This window comes from Gorilla gorilla, chromosome 13 (assembly GCF_029281585.2).
Source record: "Gorilla gorilla gorilla isolate KB3781 chromosome 13, NHGRI_mGorGor1-v2.1_pri, whole genome shotgun sequence".
NCBI lineage: Eukaryota > Metazoa > Chordata > Mammalia > Primates > Hominidae > Gorilla > Gorilla gorilla.
Genome location: NC_073237.2, coordinates 12,461,779 through 12,483,179, shown reverse-complemented (window position 1 = coordinate 12,483,179; position 21,401 = coordinate 12,461,779). Strand labels below are relative to the sequence as shown.

Here is a 21,401-nt window from a genome sequence, read left to right as displayed (position 1 = left end):
TTTCTGTATTTTAGCGGATATTGCAAAAACTTCAGAAAAAACTTTTGGGCCCGGCATGTGGGGAGGGGCGCACTGCCTTCCAGGAAGTGTTATCCAGAAGCTCTCTAAACCCAGTCCTTTTGGGTTTTTATGGAGACCTCATTCTATAGGCATGATGGGTTAAACCATAGGCTATTGGTCATCAACCCCACCTGAGGCTCTCAACCCTCCCTGGAAATTGGGGTTGAGGCTTTGCCATTCTCAGTCTGAGTAAAAGAATTTACACAAACGGAATTTTAAAACAGATTAGCATAACTGGAAACTTAACTAGATGATGGAATTATCTGGAGCCACACCTTGATATTCCTAACCCGAGCACCCTCATCCAACGAATGCTCCACCCAACTGGCTCCCAAGCCTCTACGGGGTTCCAGAGCAAAAGGATGTTTCTACAACGCCTATCTCCACCTCTTCTTCAAAGTCTTTTCGCTTACACGGGTAATTCTTCAACTGCCATGCATCAGGGTCAGGGGGAGGGCTTGTTACCACACAGATCTGTGGATCTCCGGGGTTTGAGGGTGACAAGGATGCTGCTGGTGTCAAAACCACAACGTGGGAACCACAGAACCCCTAGTTGGTTTTCAGTGTTTCCGTGCATTTAATTCATCATACCTTTGGTCAAGAAAACTTGTAAGCTCTCAGATTGTCCCAAAGGTGGCGCATGAAATCAAATCAGGAGAACAGTTTCCTACGAGGTGTAGCCTGGGAAAGTTGGGGGTGACTGATGGAAAGGAGGAGTGAAGCTCCGCCCTTTCCGCTGCGAGGTTGTGCCCGAGGCTATTTAAACCCACCCTGGCTGGCCTGTACTCAGATCTTCGCAGAGCGGAGCAGCGGCCGGAGCGTTTGGCGGACTCTGCGTGGACTTGGAGCTCACAGCGTCTGGTGACTTGGAAGCGGATTCAGAGGACAGGACAGAACACTTGGGCAAGTGAATCTCTGTCTGTCTGTCTGTCTGTCTCATTGGTTGGTTTATTTCCATTTTCTTAAGGAGCACATACCTCACACCCCACACACACAAACACACACACACACGCACGCACACACACACACACACACACACACACACACACACACACACACACTCCTTCATTCTGCGGGTTTGGAAATTAGTAGGGGTCTCTGGGAGCTGCAGGTTTCCTAATCATGTCTGCACCTAAGAGCACTAGGGTCTTGTCTGGCTCTTCTTATGAACGGTCCCCCAGCCCGGACTCCCCAAGATCCATGCTAGCCTCACCCAGCTTCTCCCTCTCCCCTCTCAGAAACTCAGACTTAAGAGGAAGCTCCTCACCAGGGATCCGGAGCTACCATTCACCATCCCCTAGGGCTTCACCACACTCACCTCTGTCATCACCAGTATCCCACAATCTCCCATGTCATGTCCCTGTGGCTCACATCTGTAATCCCAGCACTTTGGGAGGCCAAGGCAGGCAGATCACTTGAGGTCAGCAGTTCAAGACCAGCCTGGCCAACACAGTGAAACTCCGTCTTTACTAAAAATACAAAAATTAGCCGGGCATGGTGGTGCACACCTGTAATCCCAGTGACTCAGAAGGCTGAGGCAGGAGAATCGCTTGAACCCAGGAGGCGGAGGTTGCAGTGACCGAGATTACACCACTGCATTCCAGCCTGGGTGACAGAGCAAGACTCCATCTCAAAAACAAACAAACAAAAAATAGGCTGGGCGCGGTGGCTCATGCCTATAATCCCAGCATTTTGGGAGGCTGAGGTGGGTGGATCACCTGAGGTCAGGAGTTCGAGAGCAGCCTGGCCAACTTGGTGAAACCCTATCTCTACTAAAAATACAAAAATTAGCTGGGTGTGGTGGCAGGTGCTTGTAATCCCAGCTACTTGGGAGGCTGAGCCAGGAGAATCGCTTGAACCTGGGAGGTGGATGTTGCAGTGAGCCAAGACTGCACCATTGCACTCCAGCATGGGCAACAAGAGTGAAACTCCCTCTCAAAAAAAAAAAAAAAAAAAGAAAAGAAATCATTTCCTTTGCAGCATCATGGACGCAGCTGGAAGTCATTATCCTGAGCAAATTAATGCAGGAACAAAAAACCAAATACCATATGTTCTCACTCATAAGTGAAAGCTAAACAATGGGTGCTCATGGACATCAAGGTGGCAATAATGGACCCTGGGGAGTTCTAGAAGGGTCACAGCAGAAAAGGGCACAGGTTGAAAAACTAACTATTGGGTCCTGTGCTCAGTACCTGGGTGATGCAATCAATCATACCCCAAACCTCAGCATCACACAATATTACCAATAAACCTGTATATGCACTTCCAAATCTAAAAGTTAATTTATACCAAAAATCTAAGCTCAAAAAGAAAAACAAAGTCTTTTGCCCATTAAAAAACAAATAATAACAAATACAAGAATCATCCTACATCAGAAATCTATATTAATGCAATTTATCATATTCATTAATTAAAGAAGACACACCTTACAATTATCTCAATTAATGCAGGAAAAAAGCATTCACTAAAATTCAGCCTGCACCTGTGACTTTAAAAATTAACAACTAGGAAACTTCCTTAACTCAGCAAAGAGAATCTACCAAAATACCTACCAGGAACATCACATTAATGACATAATATTGACAGCATTTTCTTTAAAGCCTGGAATTAAACAAAAATGCCCTCTCTTCACTTCTTCCATTTAACAGTATACTACAGAGCCTAACCAGTGTAGAAAGTCAGTGTAGTAAGTAAATCTTTAGAATAACTCCATAATCTAATGAGAGAATTCAGGAAGATTTCTAGATGCAGGCTCAACATAAAAATTAATAGCTAAATCAAGGATGCAGGTTGAAATCTTTACAGTAATTACTAAAAACATAGAAAAAGAGTATATGACTTCCAAGGTAATGACAGACGGTGAGAAGGAAAGAATTATATTATTAAAATTCAATCGAATGGAAACAGAATGTCAGTAGGAAAACAGAAGAGTTAAATAAAATAGATGTACATAGAACACTGTTCTCAACAATGCATAATACATGTTCTTTTCAAATGTACAGAAAACATTTGACAATATCGACCAAATTCTGGGCCATTAAGCAAGTCTAAACAAATTTCAAAGAACTAAAAAAAAAAAAAAAATACATAGTATGTTCTGTGTCCACCACACAATATAATCAGAAATCAAAAATTTAAAGATAAATACAAAATTCTCATATGTTTGGAAATAAGGAAGTATACTTCTACATAACTCATGGGTCAAAAAAAAACAAGCACAAAGTTGGAACATAGTTTGAACTAAGTAAAATAAAAACACTAAAAATAAAAATTTATGGGACGAAACTAAAGCAATTCTTAGAGGAAAACTTGTAGCCTTAAATGGTAAATAGAAAAGATAGTGGTTGACACTCTAAGAATTATCCATGTCAAGAAGTCAGGAAAAGAACAAATTAATCCAAGGAGTACAGAAGAAAGTACTAAATATAATAGTAATTGATGAAATAAAAAATAAGTAAAAAATAGAGACCACAAATAGGCCAAAAACTTGGTTCGTTTAAAAGACTAGTAAAATTGATAAATCCCTGGTGCGACTACTCAGAAGAAAAAAGGGGAGAAGGCACCGAGAAAGCAAAGTCAGGAATAAAAAAGGGAACATCTCTGCAGACACTAAAATGGTAAAATGATATTGTGAACAATTTGATGTCAAGACAATTTGCAAAGTTAGATTAAATGGACAAATGCTGGGAAAACTATAATCTACCAAAATGGGCAAAAGAAATAAAATTATAAAAACATTCTATATAGGGAATTGAGCCATAATTTAAAGACCTCTCCAGAGAAAACTCTAGGCCAATGTGCGTTCACTGGTGAATTTCACTTTACACTTAGGAAGGAAAAAAATCAGCATACATAAATTTACCCAGAGAATAAAAACAGAGAAAATGAAATTTAACTCACTTTACGAAGCCAAGATTTGAAAAAACTATGAGAAAGGAAAATTATAACCAGTCGCTCAGACGACATGAATTTGAAAATCCTAAACAAAATATTAACGGACAGAATCCAGCAACTTAATAATAAAATAATTTAATAAGTATTTAACAAAATAATACAGCACAACTAAATTACATTTATTCCAGAAACATGTTGGTTTACCATTTAATCAATGTAATTAACCACATTTATTTATAGGATAAAGTAGAAAAATTATCATCTCAAAGATTCAGAAAAATCTTTAAGAATTCAACATCCATTCATGATTTAAAAAAACTCTTAGCAAGCTAAACGAATTTCTTTTTTCCTTCTTTCTTTTTTTTTTTTTTGTTTCATTTTTTGAGACAGAGTCTTACTCTGTCATCCAGGCTGGAGAGCAGTGGTGCGATCTTGGCTCACTGGAACCTCTGCCTCCTGGTTTCAAGTGATTCTCGTGCCTCAGCCGGAGTAGCTGGCATTACAGGCATGTGCCACCACACCTGGCAAATTTTTGTATTTTTTAGTAGAGACAGGGTTTCACCATGTTGCCTAGGCTGGTCTTAAACTCCTGGCCTCAAGTGATCTGCCCCCACTGGGCCTCCCAAAGTGCTGGGATTACAGGTGTAAGCCAAGGCGCCCAGCCAAGGAATTTCTTAATTGATAAATGGTCACTAATACACACACACACACACACACACACACACACACACACACTCGCAAAGCATTTGGAGAGATGTTGAAAGCTTTTCCTTTGATAATGGAACTGTATGTTGATGGCTGCTATTGCCACTTCTAATTCTACACTGTACTGAATGTTCTAGCCAGTGATAGGGGAGATGAATGACGGAAATGGAAAAAGTATAATTTATTATTTTCATATGATGTAATCATGTACCATAAAATCCAAAAGAATCTATAGATAAATTAGTAGAACTAATAAGTGAGTTTAAGCTGGGCACGGTGGCTCAGGCCTGCAGTCCTAGCACTTTGGGAGGCTGAGGCTGGCAGATCACTTGAGCACAGAAGTTTGAGACCAACCTGGGCAACATAGCGAAACCCCATCTCTACAAAAAAATGAAAAAATTAGCTGGGCATGGTGGCACCTGCCTGCAGTGCTAGCTACTCAAGAGGCTGATATAGGAGGATCACCTGAGCCCAGGGAGGTTGAGGCTGTAGTGAGCCATGATCATGCCACTGCATTCCAGCCTGGGTGACAGAATGAGACTGCTTCAAAAAAAAAAAAAGTGAGTTTAGGAAAGTTGCTAACTGCAAGATTAATAAATAAAATGAAGTGCATTTAAAACAACAAAAAACATTTAGAAAATAAACATTTTAAAGGGATATCATTTAAATAACCACAAAAAAAATCTAAGAATAAATCTCACCAAAAATATGCAAGCTTTCTATACAGAAAATGAGAAAGCATTGTAAAGAGAAATTGAAGAGGACCTAATTAAATGAGAGAATACCTCTGTTCATGGGTTGGATGAGTCAATATTGTAAAGATTCAATTCTCCCCAGTCTATAAATTCAATGCAATTCCAAACAAATTTCTACCCAGTGTGTGTAACTTGACTAGTTGATTCTCAAATTTATATGGAAATATAGATGACCTAAAATACCCAAACAATTGTGAAGAATAAGAAGAAGATGATGAGGATATATTAGAAAGCTACAGTAAGATAGTTGTGCTATTGGCACACAGATGAAAAATCAATGAACAGAAGAGAAAGGTCAGAAACAGATTCATGTTCCTCAGGGTAGTAAACAAATGAAAATCTTCTGAACCAGTGTGCTGGAATAACTGGATAGCCATACACGAAAAAAGATGAAACCTGACGCCTTCCTCACACCACACACATAGATCAATTTTAAAAGGAATGAACCTTCCCGAAGAAAATACAGTAGTAAAATGTCCTTTAAACTCAAGGAAAATTTTCTTAATCAGGACACAAAAACACAAACTTTATAAAGGGAAAGCATGATACATATGATGGTAATACAACTAAGAACTTCTGTTAACCAAAAGCTACTCCTGAGAGACAGAAAAGGCAAATCACAGAGCAGAAAAGCTTTCTTGAAATACATTTATGACCAATAACAGAATTGAAATCAGAATACACAAAGAACTACAATCAGGAGAAAAAAGATGAATAATCCAGGAGAAAAGTGGTTAAGAAAATTAAAAAGTTACTTTACAAAAAAGGATATCCAGATACTTAATCTTAAAAAAACTTCCTCAATCTTATTAATTACAGAAATGCAAATGATCACCACCACAAGATGCCATCACACAAACACCCAAAGGCTAAAGATAAAAATACTCAGAATTGCAAGTATTGGGGAAGATATGGAATGCTTGAAGTCTACAACACCAGTGGAGTAAAAATTGGTACAACTGTTTTAGAAAACAGGTGACATTATCAAATAAAGTTCAAGATTCATTACCCTAAGACAGAACAATTTTAGTCTGAGGTATACATTCAACAAAAATGTGGCCACATGTGCAACAAGAAACGTGTATTTTTAAAAGCAGTATTATTGGGCTAGGCATGGTGGCTCATGCCTGTAATCCCAGCAATTTGGGAGGCAGAGGCAGGCACATCACTTGAGGTCAGGAATTTGAGACCAGCCTGGACAACATGGCAAAACCCCATCTCTACTAAAAATACAAAATTAGCTGGGTGTGGTGGTGGACGCCTGTAATCCCAGCTACTCTGGAGGCTCAGGCATGAGAATTGCTTGAACCCAGGAGGCGGAGGTTGCAATGAACTGAGATCATGTCACTGCACTCCAGCCTGGGTGACAGAGTGAGACTTAATCTCAAAACAAAAAAACAAAAAACATAATTTATCACAATAAAAATTGGAAACAACCCAAATGTAATAGAAAGAAAGAGATTCCATTTTCAGTCACAATTTGTGCAAGAATGAATATTTGAAAAGATGTGCAAAGACATGATTAAAAAAGTATAAAATATTATTAAAGAATGAACAAGATGACTCACATGTACAACTCAATATCGCAAAGTTGTCACTTCTCTCAAGTTAATCTATAAATTCAATGTAGTTCCAATAAAAATCCTAAAAATGTTTTATTATGGCGCTTCACAAAATGATTTTAAAATTGAATGTAACAATAAAGTTCCAAGAAGAGCAAGACAATTATGCCTTTATCAAACCACATTATAAAGCTACAATAATTACAAAAGTGTGGTAGAGAGAACTTAGGAGCAGTTTTGAATATTTATAGAAACTTGGTATATTACTGAGAGGGATTACAAATTAATGGAGAACAAAACAGCACGCAATTGATGGTGTTAGGACAATTGGCTATCTATATGAAAAAAACACTTCCCCCAACTTCCAATTAGATTAAAGACCCAAATATTGAAAATGGAACTTGAATATTTTTGAAGAAATGTGGAATATCTTTACTACATCAGTATAGGGGGGTGAATTTCATAAACATGACAGAAAAGCGTGAAATATATACACACACATAGAAAAACAAATTTTACTATATTCAAAATTACAAACTTCTCTCCAGGCATGATGGCTCATGCCTGTAATCCCGGCACTTTGGGAAGCTGAGGTGGGTGGATCACTTGAGTCTAGGAGTTCGAGACCAGTTTGGACAACACAGTGAGACCCTGTCTCTATAAAAAAATACAAAAATTAGCCAGGCATGGTGACGCTCACCTGTAGTCCCACTTACTCAGAGCGGCTGAGATGGGAGGATCGCTTGAACCCCGGGAGGTTCAGGCTGCAATGAGCCGAGATCGTGCCACTGCACTCCAGCCTGAGTGACACAGTGAGATCATGTCTCAAAACAAAACAAAAATTTACAAACTTTTGTACAACAAAATAAATCACAATCAAATTTAAAAGGCAACATGTGGGGAGAATATAATTATAATACTAAGAAAAATTGGCATTCAGATTCTTTAAAGAACTCCTATAAATCAATATAAAATATTTTTACTATCATGATACTACTGGTAACCTGCAGGCAGCAACCAACCAGAAGATAGCAAGACTAATATGAATGAACACATAAAAAAGAGGCTGCTCTCGTACATACCAGCTGAATATTAGCCCTCTAAACAACCTCTAACAAAATCAACAAAATATTATGTGAACACAGAATAATGTAAACCCCCTCTCAGCAAAAAAGAAAAAAAGTCAAATTTGAAATGATTGTTTTCCTTCAAGCAAGGAATTAGCATTAGTTAATAGAAAACTGATGCTGACTTCTTTAATAATAACATTTTAGGTTGGACAATGTGAAATGGCCATTTTTAAAGCAAAAGATGGTTAAAAACTGGCAATTTCAAATGATTCAACCTCTATATTCTTAACTATGGTACTGTAAATTGCCAGTTTATATACAATATTCCAACCTGTAGAGCTAAACCCAGAACCTGTATATTAACTAATATACAGCTAAACACAGAACCTGTATTTTAACTGATGGGCTTGAAACTAGTCAATAAGACTAAAACTTGATTTTACTGAATTATATAAGTCAGTTGATGGTGCTATGTTTTCCTGGAATTTGATATAAAAATTGATTTACAGCCCACTAAAAATGTAATTATTTATGTTTGTCAAAATTTGTGAAATATGCTTAGATGATTATTTAAAGCCTAAACCTGAATGAGAGAAAATCTAACTAAACTTAAATTGGTTGGATTTACAAATGGCTTTTTTTCCCCATTTTCACCCCACCAATGTCAACTTCTTCGTATCATTACACTATAAAAATTCCAGTATAATTTTTGATATAGCATCTCTGTTGGCTCCCTTAATCTAAAATGTTCTCACAAAGTTTAAGAACAACCTTAAATATTACTGGAACAAAAACAGACATATAGACCAATGGAACAGAATACAAAGCCGAGAAAAAATCCATGCATTTATACTCAGCTGATATTCAACAAAGGTGCCAAGAATCCAAGATGGGGAAAGGACAGTCTCTTCAATGAACAATACTGGGGAAACTGAATATCCACTTGCAGAAAAATGAAATTGCAACCTATCTCACCCAATATACAAAAATCATCTCAAAGTAAATGCTTAACTGTGAAACATGAAATTGGAAAACTACTAGAAGAAAAGATAGGTGAAAATCTTCTTGACATTGGTCTGGGCCAAGATGTTTTTGGATATGACTGAAAAGCATAGGCAACGAAAGAAAAAGTAGACAAATGATACTGTATCAAACTAAAACGCTTTTGCACAGCAAAGGAAATATTTATAGAGTAAAGAGACAACCTACAGAATGGGAGAAATATCTACAAAGCATACATTCGATAATAGGTTAACAGATTTTTTAAAAAAGGAATTCAGACAACACAATAGCAAGAGAATAAGTTACTTCTCTAGAAAATGGGCAAAGAACCTGAAAAGATATTTCTCAACAGAAGACACACAAATGGCCAAGAGGTATAATGAGAAAATGCTAAACATCATTAATCATCAGGGAAAAGCAAATTAAAACCACAAAGAGATATCCTCACACCTGTTAGGATGGTCATTAACAAAAAGACAAAAGAAGAGTTGGTGAGGATGAAGAGAAAAGGGAACCCCCTTGTACACTGTTGGTGTCAATGTAAATTAGTAGTTATTGTGGAAAACAGCACTGAGATTCCTCAAAAAACCAAAAATAGAACTACCATATGATTTGGAGATTCCACTTCTGGGTATATATCCAAAGGAAATGAAATCTGCACTCCCATGTTCACTGCAGCATTATTCATAATACCCAAGCTATGGAGTCGATCTAAATGTCATCAGTGGATAAATGGATAAATAATATGTGGTACATATAATTAAAGGCACACTATTCAGCCTTAGGGGAGATCCTGTCACTCGAGATAATATGGACGAACCTGGAGAACATTATGCTAAGTGAAATAAGCCAGGCGTAGAAAGACAAATACTGCATGTCTCACTTATTTGTGGAATCTAAAAAAGTCAAATTCATAGAAGCAGAGAGTAGAATGGTGGTTACCAGGGGCTGGGGAGACAAAACTTGGGGGATTGTGAAGATGTTGGTTTTTACTTTATGATTATTGTTATTTTTTTAGATGGAGTTTTGTTCTTGTTGCTCGGGCTGGAGTGCAATGGTGCGATCTCAGCTCACTGCAACCTCTGCCTCCCAGGTTCAAGCGATTCTTCTGCCTCAGCCTCCCGAGTAGCTGGGATTACAGGTGCATGCCACCACACCTGGCTAATGTTTTGTAATTTTTAGTAGAGATGGGGCTTCACCATGTGATCCACCTGCCTCAACCTCCCAAAGTGCTGGGATTACAGGTGTGAGCCACTGTGCCCAGCCTGAGATGTTGATTAAAGGATGCAAAATTTCAGTTAGACAGGAAGAATAAGTTCAGGAAATTTATTGTACAACATAGTGACCACAGTTAATAATCATGTATACTTGAAAATTGCTGAGACAGTAGATTTTAAATGTTCTCACACAAAAATATGTGGAGTAATGCATATGTTAATTAGCTTGATTTAGCCATTTCACAATGTTTACGTATATCAAAACATCATGTTGTACACCATAAATATATTGGTTCTTTATTTGTTAATTTAAAAATAAAAAAGATCAGCCTTAAATAAAAGTACTCTGATATTCTAAAATTAAAGACTGTTTGTATTTTGAGAGATATAAACTGGCAAACCAAAAATAAAGAAATCCAAATACTAGTAAAACAAGGGAAAATATGCTCAACCTTCCTTAGTTCTTTTTTCCTACTTTCTTCCCTTCCTTATCCTCTCCCTATCTCCTACCCTTCCTCCTCTCCTCTTTCCTTTCTCCTTCCATTCTTTCAGTCTTGGAGCTAATATTTAAAAATGCTAACAATTATTAATACATATTAATAGCAATACGTATCTTGTTCTTGTACTTTATGTATATTTACATATCTTTAGAAATGGAGAAATAAAAAGGAAAATGCTATTACCTGTGCCTCCTTTACAGTGAATCGCTACGATGTTTTCAAGATCTTGAGCCATCCACTCATTTACTTCCTTGGTGAAAACCACCATCTGACTGATTTCAAGTTTAAGATTTTTAGTTAAAATATTTTCAAAAAATCAAGCCCAATATATGAGTAATGTACATACTGCATAGATTGTAGACTCGATAGTGGTTTCGGTGTTTCTTATCTAGAAACCGCACAACTTCCTAAAAAAGACAAACACATATCTTACATATTTACATGGCACCAACATAAGCTATTTCCTAGGGGGAACCTAAAATGGTTATTACATTTATTAGTTTGTCTCTCACTAGCATCTTCTAGGGGAGATTCAGGGAATAAGAGGGTATGCAAATTTCAAGTTCTAATCCACTGTGATTTTTCAAATAGTCCACAAGTATGTTTGCCTACTCAGATGAGTCTCTATTGTAAATACACACTGTTTAAAGCTATCAGATAAGTAAATTAGCTGGTTAACTAACTTTAAGTAATTTGTTCTAAATCATTAATTCACAGTTAATATGGTTCTTGTTTAAATCTAATTCATATTCGTTCTTATTTAAATTTAATTCTGAATAGATACATCTTTAGAGAGTGATCTGCATATTACAGTCTATCTAAGCACCATGTAAACAAATAAATGCAAAAAGTATATAGTATGATTGTGTGTATGTGTGATAGAAAAAGATAAACATATCAAATTTTAAATAACTGGTAACAATATGGAGACTTTTTTGGCTCATTTGTTCTCTTTATTTTTTTAAATGAAGATATATGTGTACCTATAAGTGTGTGTGTATATATATATATATGTATATATGTATAACCTTTAAAATGAAAAACAAATAGTAGTTATAATTTAAAATACAATCAATACCACTATATGAATCCAACTTTCAGTAAATACATCTTTCTGAAACATACACACACATACGTATATATCTCTGTGCAACAACAAAAATGACACAAAATTTTAAAACTGATTAGTATGGTACCCTCAGAGCAATGTTTACTGGCTTAATATTGAGAAAAATAAAATGAAGGTATCAAAGTCATCCATTTATTAAACTGGCTATCTCTGTTAAGAGGAAATAATAAGTCAAAAAGATGAACACTCTGAATCTGCATAGTGGGGGAGGCAAGGATAAATAGTTTTATATACTTCAGGTGTATCCTCCCCCCAGGTGATGGCTTTGTTCTTATCAATCTCTATGTTAAGATAATCCAATGGCCTGACCTGTCTTCCACCTGAAGAGACCATGGAGATTAGGCTCAGTCTTGTGCTTGCTTCCCTTTTCCACGGTGTGGCACTGGGCACGCTTCTGAACAAAAATTTTCTTGCCTTTCTCAGCATCACCCATATTTAATTCTCTCTTTCATCACTGGCACTACAAAGGTTCCCGCTCAGAAGCCAGATGTCCCGCTCTATGTACCATATTTTCTTTATCTAATCTATCATCGACTGGCATTTAGGTTGATTCCATGTCTTTGCTCTTGTGAATACTGCTGCAATGAACATATGTGTGCATGCATGTATTTTTATAAGACAATGATTTATATTCCTTTGGGTATATACCCCATAATGGGATTGCTGGGTCTGATGGTATTTCTGCCTCTAGGTCTTTGAGGAATTGCCACACTGTCTTCCACATGGCTTGAACTAATTTACACACCCACCAACAGCATTTCTTTTTCTCTGCAACCTTCCCAGCATCTGTTATTTTTTGGCTTTTTAATAGTAGCCATTCTGACTGGCATGAGATGGTATCTCATTGTGGTTTTGTTTGCATTTCTTTAATGATCAGTGATGTTGAGTTTTTTTTCATATTTTTGTTGACTGCATGCATGTCTCTTTTGGGAAGTGTCTGTTCAGATCCTCTGCCCACTTTTTAATGGGGTTGTGTTTTTCTTGTAAATTTAGGTTCCTCATAGACTCTGAAGGAGATATTACCAGTGAAGCCTGAGAAACAGCAAAGATGGCAGCCAGCTCCTTCCTTTGGAAGCTCCATCCCAGGGGGATACTGACCTGTAGCCAGCCCGCACATACCTGCAAGAGGTGGCTGGAGACCCCTGTTGGGCATTCTCACCCAGTCAGGAGGCATGGGATCAGGGACCCAGCCAAAAAAACAGTCTGGCTGCTTTGGGGTAGAGCAGGTGTGCTGCACTGTGAGGGATCCTTCCTCCTCCGGACCACCTGTATTCTCCAAAGCCAGCAGGTTGGAGTGGCTGAGTTGACCAAACTGCAGAGGTGGCAGCTGCCCCTCCCACCAGGAGCTCCATTTCAGGGAGAGATCAAAGCTCTGTCCATAGAACTGTTGCTGGAGTGGTTAAAGCCCCTACAGGGATTCCTGCCCAGTGAAGAGGAATGGATTGGGGTCCTGCTTAAAGAGGTAGTCTGGTCATGATCTGGCAAGCCAGCTGTGCTGTGTCGTGGGGAACTCTTCCTTGTCCAGACTGTCTGTATTCTCCATAGCTGGCAGGCTGGAGTGGCTGAGTCTATGAACCACAGTGATGCTGGCTGCCTCTCCCCACCTCCCCGGGAACTCAGACCCATCTGAGGTGATTCCAACCTGCTGCTGTTGGCAGGCTAGGATTCCAAGCCAGTGGGTCTTAACTTGTGAGGTGTCAAGGAAATGGGGCCTGCAGAATGATGCTGCCTGGCTCCCTGGATTCAGCCCCCTTCCCAGAGATACGTATGGACAGATTTCCCACTGTGCTGAAGATCCCCGGGGCTAGAGTGTGTAAAACTCCTGGGTTTCTGTGTGTGCCTGAGCAGCTGATGTGCCCAGACTCCATACAGGTCTGTGTATCAGACCCACAGCCCTGGTGGCATGGGCTCACAAGGGGATCTCTTGATCCACGGCTTGCAAAGATCCATGAGAGAAACACGGTTTCCCGGGCAGGACTGCACACTCACTCACAGCTTCCCTTGGCTGGGAGTGGGGGTTCCTTTGGCTCCGTGCCGCCCCCGGCTGGGCCATCGCACTCCCTGCCTGCTTGTCTTCATTCTCCATTGGTCAACCTGTTCATCCAGTCAGTCCCAATGTGAGAACCTGGTTATCTCAGTTGAAGGTGCTGAATTTCCTCGCCCCTTTTCATTCTTCGTGAGCACTGCAGACTGCAGCTGCTTCTAATTGGCCATCTTGCATCACTCTAAACATTTCTTTTTTAGCCCTAGTTCTTAATTCCTATAGCCCTTGGTTTATCACTAGTTTCTTGATAAAACAATCCATCCACGTTCTCTAGTCATGGGATGATGACTCAGGCCAGGTATCCAGGACATTTTCTGGGAAGTAGCTAAACTTGCAGCCCTGTCCTGTTCAGAACTGAGCTAACACACTGCAGAGAGGTACTCCTTCCACCTCTCGGCAACTGATACCAGCCCTAGATAGTTATACTTTTATTGAGGTATAATAAGTATTGTAAATTACATAAAATTAAACAATGATCCTTTCAAGCTGGCATTTCACAGTAAACAGCATTATATGTTTGAAATTAATTTAGTCATCCACAGAGCCTAAAGCAATATGCCCCGACTATAATTTAGGATCTCAACCTAAGAAAACACATTTTGGGTTATGGCATCCCCATCTTTCTTCCCTATGGTAGACTATCAAAAACGGCCACAATTCTTTATAATTCCTTCCATCAAGAGTTGGAGTTTATTTTCTACTCCTTGAATCCAGACTGGTAGTGTAATTTGCATTGTCCAATAAAATGGGGTAGAATTAATATATAATTTTGAGCCTGGGCCTGAAGAGGATTTGCATTGTTTTGTTGCCGCTCCTCAGACTCTTGCCTCTGCCATCATGTGAACAGGCCTGAAGTAGCCTACTGGAGAACGAGAGACCACATGGGGCCATTCAGCCAAGTCAGGTAATATTCTTTCCTTTCATTTAAAAAATCTGTTTCCGTCATTCTTTAAAAATATTTTTAATTGACACATAATACTTGTTCATATTTATAAGGTAGAGACGGATATCTCAATACTTGTATACAATGTGTAATGATCAAATCAGGATAATCAGCATATCTATCACCTCAAATATTTATCATTCTTTGTGTTGGGAACACTTAACATCCTCTCTATTTAAAAATATACAATAAATTATAGTTAACTGTAGTCACCCTACAGCACTACAGAACACCAGAACTTATTCCTATCTGTAAGCTTAAATCTGATATTTCTTTGTTGATTTTCTGTCTAGATGATCTGTCCAGTGGTTAAGAGTGGGGTGCTAAAGGCCCCAACTGTTACTGCATTGGAGTCTATCTTTCCCTTTAGACCTAAAAATATTTGCCTTGTTTATCTGAGTGCTCTAGTGTAGGGTACATACATATTTACAATTATTCTATCTTATTGCTAAGTTGATCTCTTTATTATTATACAATGACCTTCTTTGTCTCTTCATACAGTTGGACTTAAAGTCTGTTTTTATCTGATAAGTATGGCTACCTCTGCTCGCTTTTGTTTTCTGTTTGCCTGGAATATCTTCTTCTATCCCTTCACTTCCAGTCTGTATGATCCTTTACAGGTGAAGTTAGTTTCTTGTAGGCAGCATACAGTTTGGTCTTTTTTTTTTTTTTTTTTAAATCTTGGCAGGCAACTCTGTATCTTTTAATTGGGAATTTGATCTGTTTACATTACATTCAAGGTTACTATTAATAGATTAGGTTTTATCCTGTCATTTTGTTCATTTTTTTCTGGTTGTTTTGTATATCCTTTGTTCTTTTCTTCACCTTTTTTTTTTTTAAATCTTTGTGATTTGGTCACTTTCTGTAGTGACAAAGTTTGATTCTTTTCTCTTTCTCATGTGTATATCTGCACTACAGGTGAGTTTTACACGTTTGTGTGTTTTGACAATGGTAATCATCCTCTTGCTTCCAGATGTAGAACCACCTTAAGCAGTCCTTGTAAGTTCAGTCTAGTGGGAATGAATTCCTTCAGTTTTTGCTTGTATAGGAAATACTTTATTTCTCCCTCATTTCTAGGGGATAGCTCTACTAGGTATAGTATTCTTGGTTGACAGTTGTTTTTTTTTTTTTCCTTCAGTACTTTGGATATATCATCCCATCTTATTGTCTACTGACCTGTAAAGTTTCCACTGGGAAATCCACTGCTAATCAAATGGAGTTTCCCTTATATGTGACTTGATGCTTTTTTCTTGCTGTTTTTAACATTTCCTTTTTTTTTTTTTTTTTTTGGATACAGTCTTGCTCTGTCACCCAGGCAGTAGTGCAGTGGTGTGATCTTGGCCCACTGCAACCTCCACCTCTTGGGTTTAAGCAATTCTCGTGATTCAGCCTCCCAAGTAACTGGAACTACAGGTTCACACCACCACACCCAGGTAATTTTTTTGTATTATTAGTAGAAATGCGGTTTCTTCATGTTGGCCATGCTCACCTTGAACTCCTGGCCTCAAGTGATCCACCAGCCTCAGCCTCCCAAAGTGCTGGGATTACAGGTGTGAGACACCTCACCTGATGAATATTCCCTCTTTTTGACTTTTGACTACTATGCACCTCAGAGAAGACCTTTGTGGGTTGAATCTATTTGAGAACCTTTGAGCTTCCTAGATTTTGGCCATATCTCTCCCACGTCTGTTTTTAAAGCTCTTTATTGTTTTTTTTTTTTTTTTTTGAGACAGGGTATCACTCTGCCACCCAGGCTGGAGTGCAGTGGCACAATCTTGGCTCACTGCAACCTCCACCTCCTGGATTCAAGCAATTCTTGTGTCTCAGCCTCCCAAGTAGCTTGGATGGCAGGCATGCACCACCAAACCCAACTAATTTTTGTATTTTTTAGAGACAGGATTTCGCCATGTTAATCAGGCTTGTCTTGAACTGCTGGCCTCAAGTGATCCACTGCCTTGGCCTCCCAAAGTGCTGGGATAACAGGTGTGAACCACTTCACCTGGACTCTTGATTGTATTTTTATTTTATTCCTTAAATTCTTCAGCTCCACAATCTGTGTCTGGTTTTTAATGATATATATATCCTTGTTGAATTTCTCATAAGATCATAAATTGTTTTTCTAATTTCATTGATTTGTCTATCTGTATTCTCTGTATCTCATAGTTTCGTTAAGATCATTATTTTGAATTCCTTCTTAGCCATTTGATATACTCTTTAAATTTAGGGTCTGTTAATGGGGAATTATGGTGTTTCTTTGGAGGTGTAATGTTTCCTTGCTTTTCACGTTTCTTGTGGCCCTAAACTGATTTTTGCACATCTGGGGGAACAGTTGCCTCTTCCAATGTTAGGGAGTTTTCACAGAGAAATACTTTTTCCAATAGTTGTCTCCTATAGTGTTCATTGAGTAGGGTGCTTTGACTTTGGATCTGGGTGGGTACAGTAATATAGTCTTCAGGTGACTTTTTTGGCTGTAATCAGCATTCAGTGGTGTCTGTGAGTGCCTCAGTGGCCTGATGGTGAGTGTTTGTGGAGACAGTGGTATGGCTTTTCTTGGTGTGAGAGCCATCATTCAGATTAGTTCTCAGGCCTTAGGCATATGCATGCTAGCTGCAGTGGCTTTGCTAGTTGTGGGGTACTGCCAACAGCAGGGCAGGCACCAGGCAGGCCAGTCCTCAGTGCCTTAGAAGTGCATGCGGCAAATGGGGGCTCTGCTAGTGAAGGGGGTGGGGCTGTTGGCAGCAGTGGGTGCCAGATGGGATGGGCCTTGGGCCTTGGGGGGTGCATTTAGCATGCAGTGGCTCTGTCAGTCGAAGGCAGCCAAGTCATTTTAGACTAGCCAGTCCTCAGATGACCCAGTAGCTGCCCACAGATACATGAATGAGCTTAGTTGAGACAGGAAATCCTTTCTGCAAGCACCTAAATTGGACAGTTAAGCCCATACCAAATTCACAAACCACAGTATCATGAGCCAAATAAATAGTTGCTGTTATAAGCCAGTAAGTTTTGGGGTGGTTTGTAACCACTGGCACAATTGTAACTGGTATCAATCCATTATGATTTTTTTCCTTGAAAGAGTACATTTTTAAAAGAATACTGCCATATCTGGGTCAGTATTAAACTTATGACTACACAGTCTACATTCACCAAGAAATGAGTATTTGTCAGATAAAGACCCTTACCTCGATTGGATTTCTATAGAAAGACTGCCTTCCAGAAGATGGAAATGACATAGCAATAATACGTTCTAAAAGTCAAAATCATCACTATTACAAACATTATTATAGATTTCATATAACATACAAAAAAATTAACTTATACATGATCAGACTCCATTTTCACAGAAAAAAACCTTTTAAGATTGAGGTTGACAGAAAAGAGCTAATACTCAGGATAATCAAATAACAAATTATACAACACAATGACCATTAAACTGCCATGGAGTTCTTAAGTCTCCACTAGTTCTAACTGTATGCCATGTATTTATGATGGCCTCAGTCTGAAGTTCCCCCTGTTCTTCGAATTTATTTCTTATCTTAAATACCACAGAAAATCCAAGATTTCTGGGCACCAGTGATGGTGGGAACTCCCAAGGTGCTTTGCAGCCCTCTGACTCAGAAAACCTGAGATCTACAAAGCACTGACCTCATTCTCTGGGATTCTAGGATAAGAAGAGGTCTCTGTGGGATCCTTGGGACTCAGAAATAACTACTAGAGGTTAATAAATTGAAACTCAAATGGAGTCAGCTGAAAATCCATTCGAGTTCCTATGCTGCAACTGAGTAGTCCTGAATGGAGAAGACATGCAGATCTTCCATTGCCAGGGCTAAACCACAAATATGTCACACTATCACAGTAGCATATATCCTCATGAATAAAGAATATTTTGAATGAATGTGTCTTAGATGAGGCAAAAAAATACAATTACAAGAAAAAGTGAAGTAATACAAGTAAATCAACGGTTAAGTGTCACAAACCTGTAACGTAAGTGAGGTCTAGGTCAAATCCATCCCTTGTGTATCGCCTTTTGTTTTCTGAAACCTGACAGTTTAAAATCATCATTAGTTTGTGAAACACTCATCAACATAAAAATAAAAAACATTATATAGTATAGATATCAACCCTTGTCAATGGGTCCCAAAACACAAAATATTTTTGCGAATCATAAGCATGTTTTGCCCACTTACCCGCCTTCTTAACAGCTTTTCAAGTTGTCTTTTTTGATGAAACAGATGAAAAATTCTTAACAGAATAATAAGTCGTAGAAGTCGAAGTAAAGGTGTCCATCTAAGAATAAATTTAAAAGATCCATTTTTGCTTCAGAAACAGAATTTTATCAATATAAACTATGTCTAGAGCAGCAGTTGTTAACCAGAGGCAATTTTCCCTCCTCTCCCCAATTACCTACCTGGGGGATATTTGGCAATGTCTGGAGGCATTTAGGTTTTCACCACTGGCGTGCGTGCGTGTGTGTGTCTGTGTGTTACTTACATCTAGTGAATAGAGGCCAGGAATTTTGCTAAACACCCTACAATTAATATAACTGCTCACCACCCTCTTATGACAATGATCTGGCCCAAAATGTCAGTAATGCTGAGGCTGAGAAATTCTGGTCTAGAGAAATAGTGATACAATAGACTCTTAGCATCTGTAAATTTAATTTTGGGATTTAAGACTAGCATTTTCAATTTTTCCACATCAAAACAAATCGATTATTCTTGTTCATCTTTGTTATTCCCATGAGTAACAGATGTTCACTACAGCTGCTACTACACATCAGGGAGGCAACAGATTGAGATACTTCTGAAGTGTGCTAGCTGGAATCTCCCCTACCATCAGAACCACCAAAGCAGAGAACTGATGGTCCGGACTGGTGCTTCTCTGATTTGGGCACACATCAATAAGAGCCACCTGGAAAAGCTTGTTAAGCTGCAGATTGCTGGGTCCCAGAGATACTGATTCAGTGGGTCCAGGGTGGGGCCTAAGGTATTTTTCTTCTTATATTTCTAGCAAACTGTCAAGTGATGCTGACGTTTCTAATCAGAGGACCACATTGGCTGAGGTTATTTTCAAATAACTCCAAAAGCCTATCACTTAACATGCTTTTAGTTAGGGCCTGAGCTGTAGTCCAGGGAAGCTAGGGTACAAAAAGAAACCAGCTATTTGACCCATGAACAAGCTTAGGAAGCCACAGTCTACATCCCAGTATACATTTGCTCTTTCATTTTCCTCATTGTCACAGTAAAAAAAGAGTCACCAGGGCTTCATATACTCTTTAGTTTCCCAATCCCTAACACTTCTAACTTTGCCTAAGCTTTCTTTGTTTCTACCACAACTATACTGCAAAACTCTACTATTGTGTTGCCACGTGTTATCTCCTAGTTTCTGTTCTGTTTGCTATTTTTTAGAAACTCATGATTGAAGTCACTCTAATTTTGCGTATGCTCAAATAAATTCCCTCTTGGCTGTAGGAAAAATCCAGACAGAACATTATGTGTAAGGGATTTGTAGTTGAAGCACAGAGGGGAATTGTTTTCAATATAAATTTTTTTGATATAGCAGATATTAAACTGATAATAATATTATGCTTGATCTTAGCCAAAAGGCCAAAAAATGATACAAATGGGAATTTGACGAGAACTTCAAAATGTAGAGAAGTTAAAGTTAGTACAAGAGTAAAAGTCCTTCTTTGGGGTACTGCATCTTCTTTATTCCATTAATGGTACTTAGCCTGTATACTCTTCACCGGTCCCTAAATATCACAATCTTTTAGTTTCAAAGTATGTGGGAATTTACCTAAACATTTCATTTTAAAGCAATGTATTTGGTATAGAATGAGAACATTTGAAGTTGAAAAGATTATATAGAATAAAAGGCACAGAAAATGCTAAAATTAATGAAAAACTTTAAGAGAGGTAAGTCTTATGTTTCATACCTGGGAATATTCCTAAGCAACTTAATGTCAAAAAAAAATGTAAACGACATCAACCAGCAGAAGAATCACAATAATGGCAGTATCTAAAATGTTAAATAAGTCAGAAAAATACTGCTGTCTCCTGTAATATAAAACAAAAAAATAAGTTCATTCCCCCCTGCAAGAAGAGATAGGAATATTTAAAGACCACAAACTATTGACTCATCCCCATTAAGAATTCTACTATCAAGAATTATTTAAAATGTATTTTCTAGAGTAGACTAAGGGAAAAATATAACATTCATGGGAAGTTTTCAAACAATAAAATTATATTCATCATTTGACACTTATATGTGACTAAAACACCAGCATGGCAATTCAAACATAATAAGAGATATAACTAAATGCGTAATAATCACACTCATTGTGGACAATGGGGTATCTATCCCCTCAAGCATTTATCATTCATGTTACAAACAATCCAATTACACTCTTTCAGTCATTTAAAAATATACAATCAAGTTATTGTTGACTATGGTCAATCTGTTGTGCTATCAAATAGTAGGCGTTACTCATTCTATTTTTTTGTACCCATTAACCATCCCCACC

General features: G+C 38.3%; 1 pseudogene; it reads right to left on the bottom strand.

The window, feature by feature from the left end:
- Positions 1-8,781: 8,781 nt before the first annotated feature.
- The window catches only part of LOC129524655 (phosphatidylinositol 3,4,5-trisphosphate 3-phosphatase TPTE2-like), a 41,085-nt pseudogene continuing 28,465 nt past the window's right edge, over positions 8,782-21,401 (bottom strand).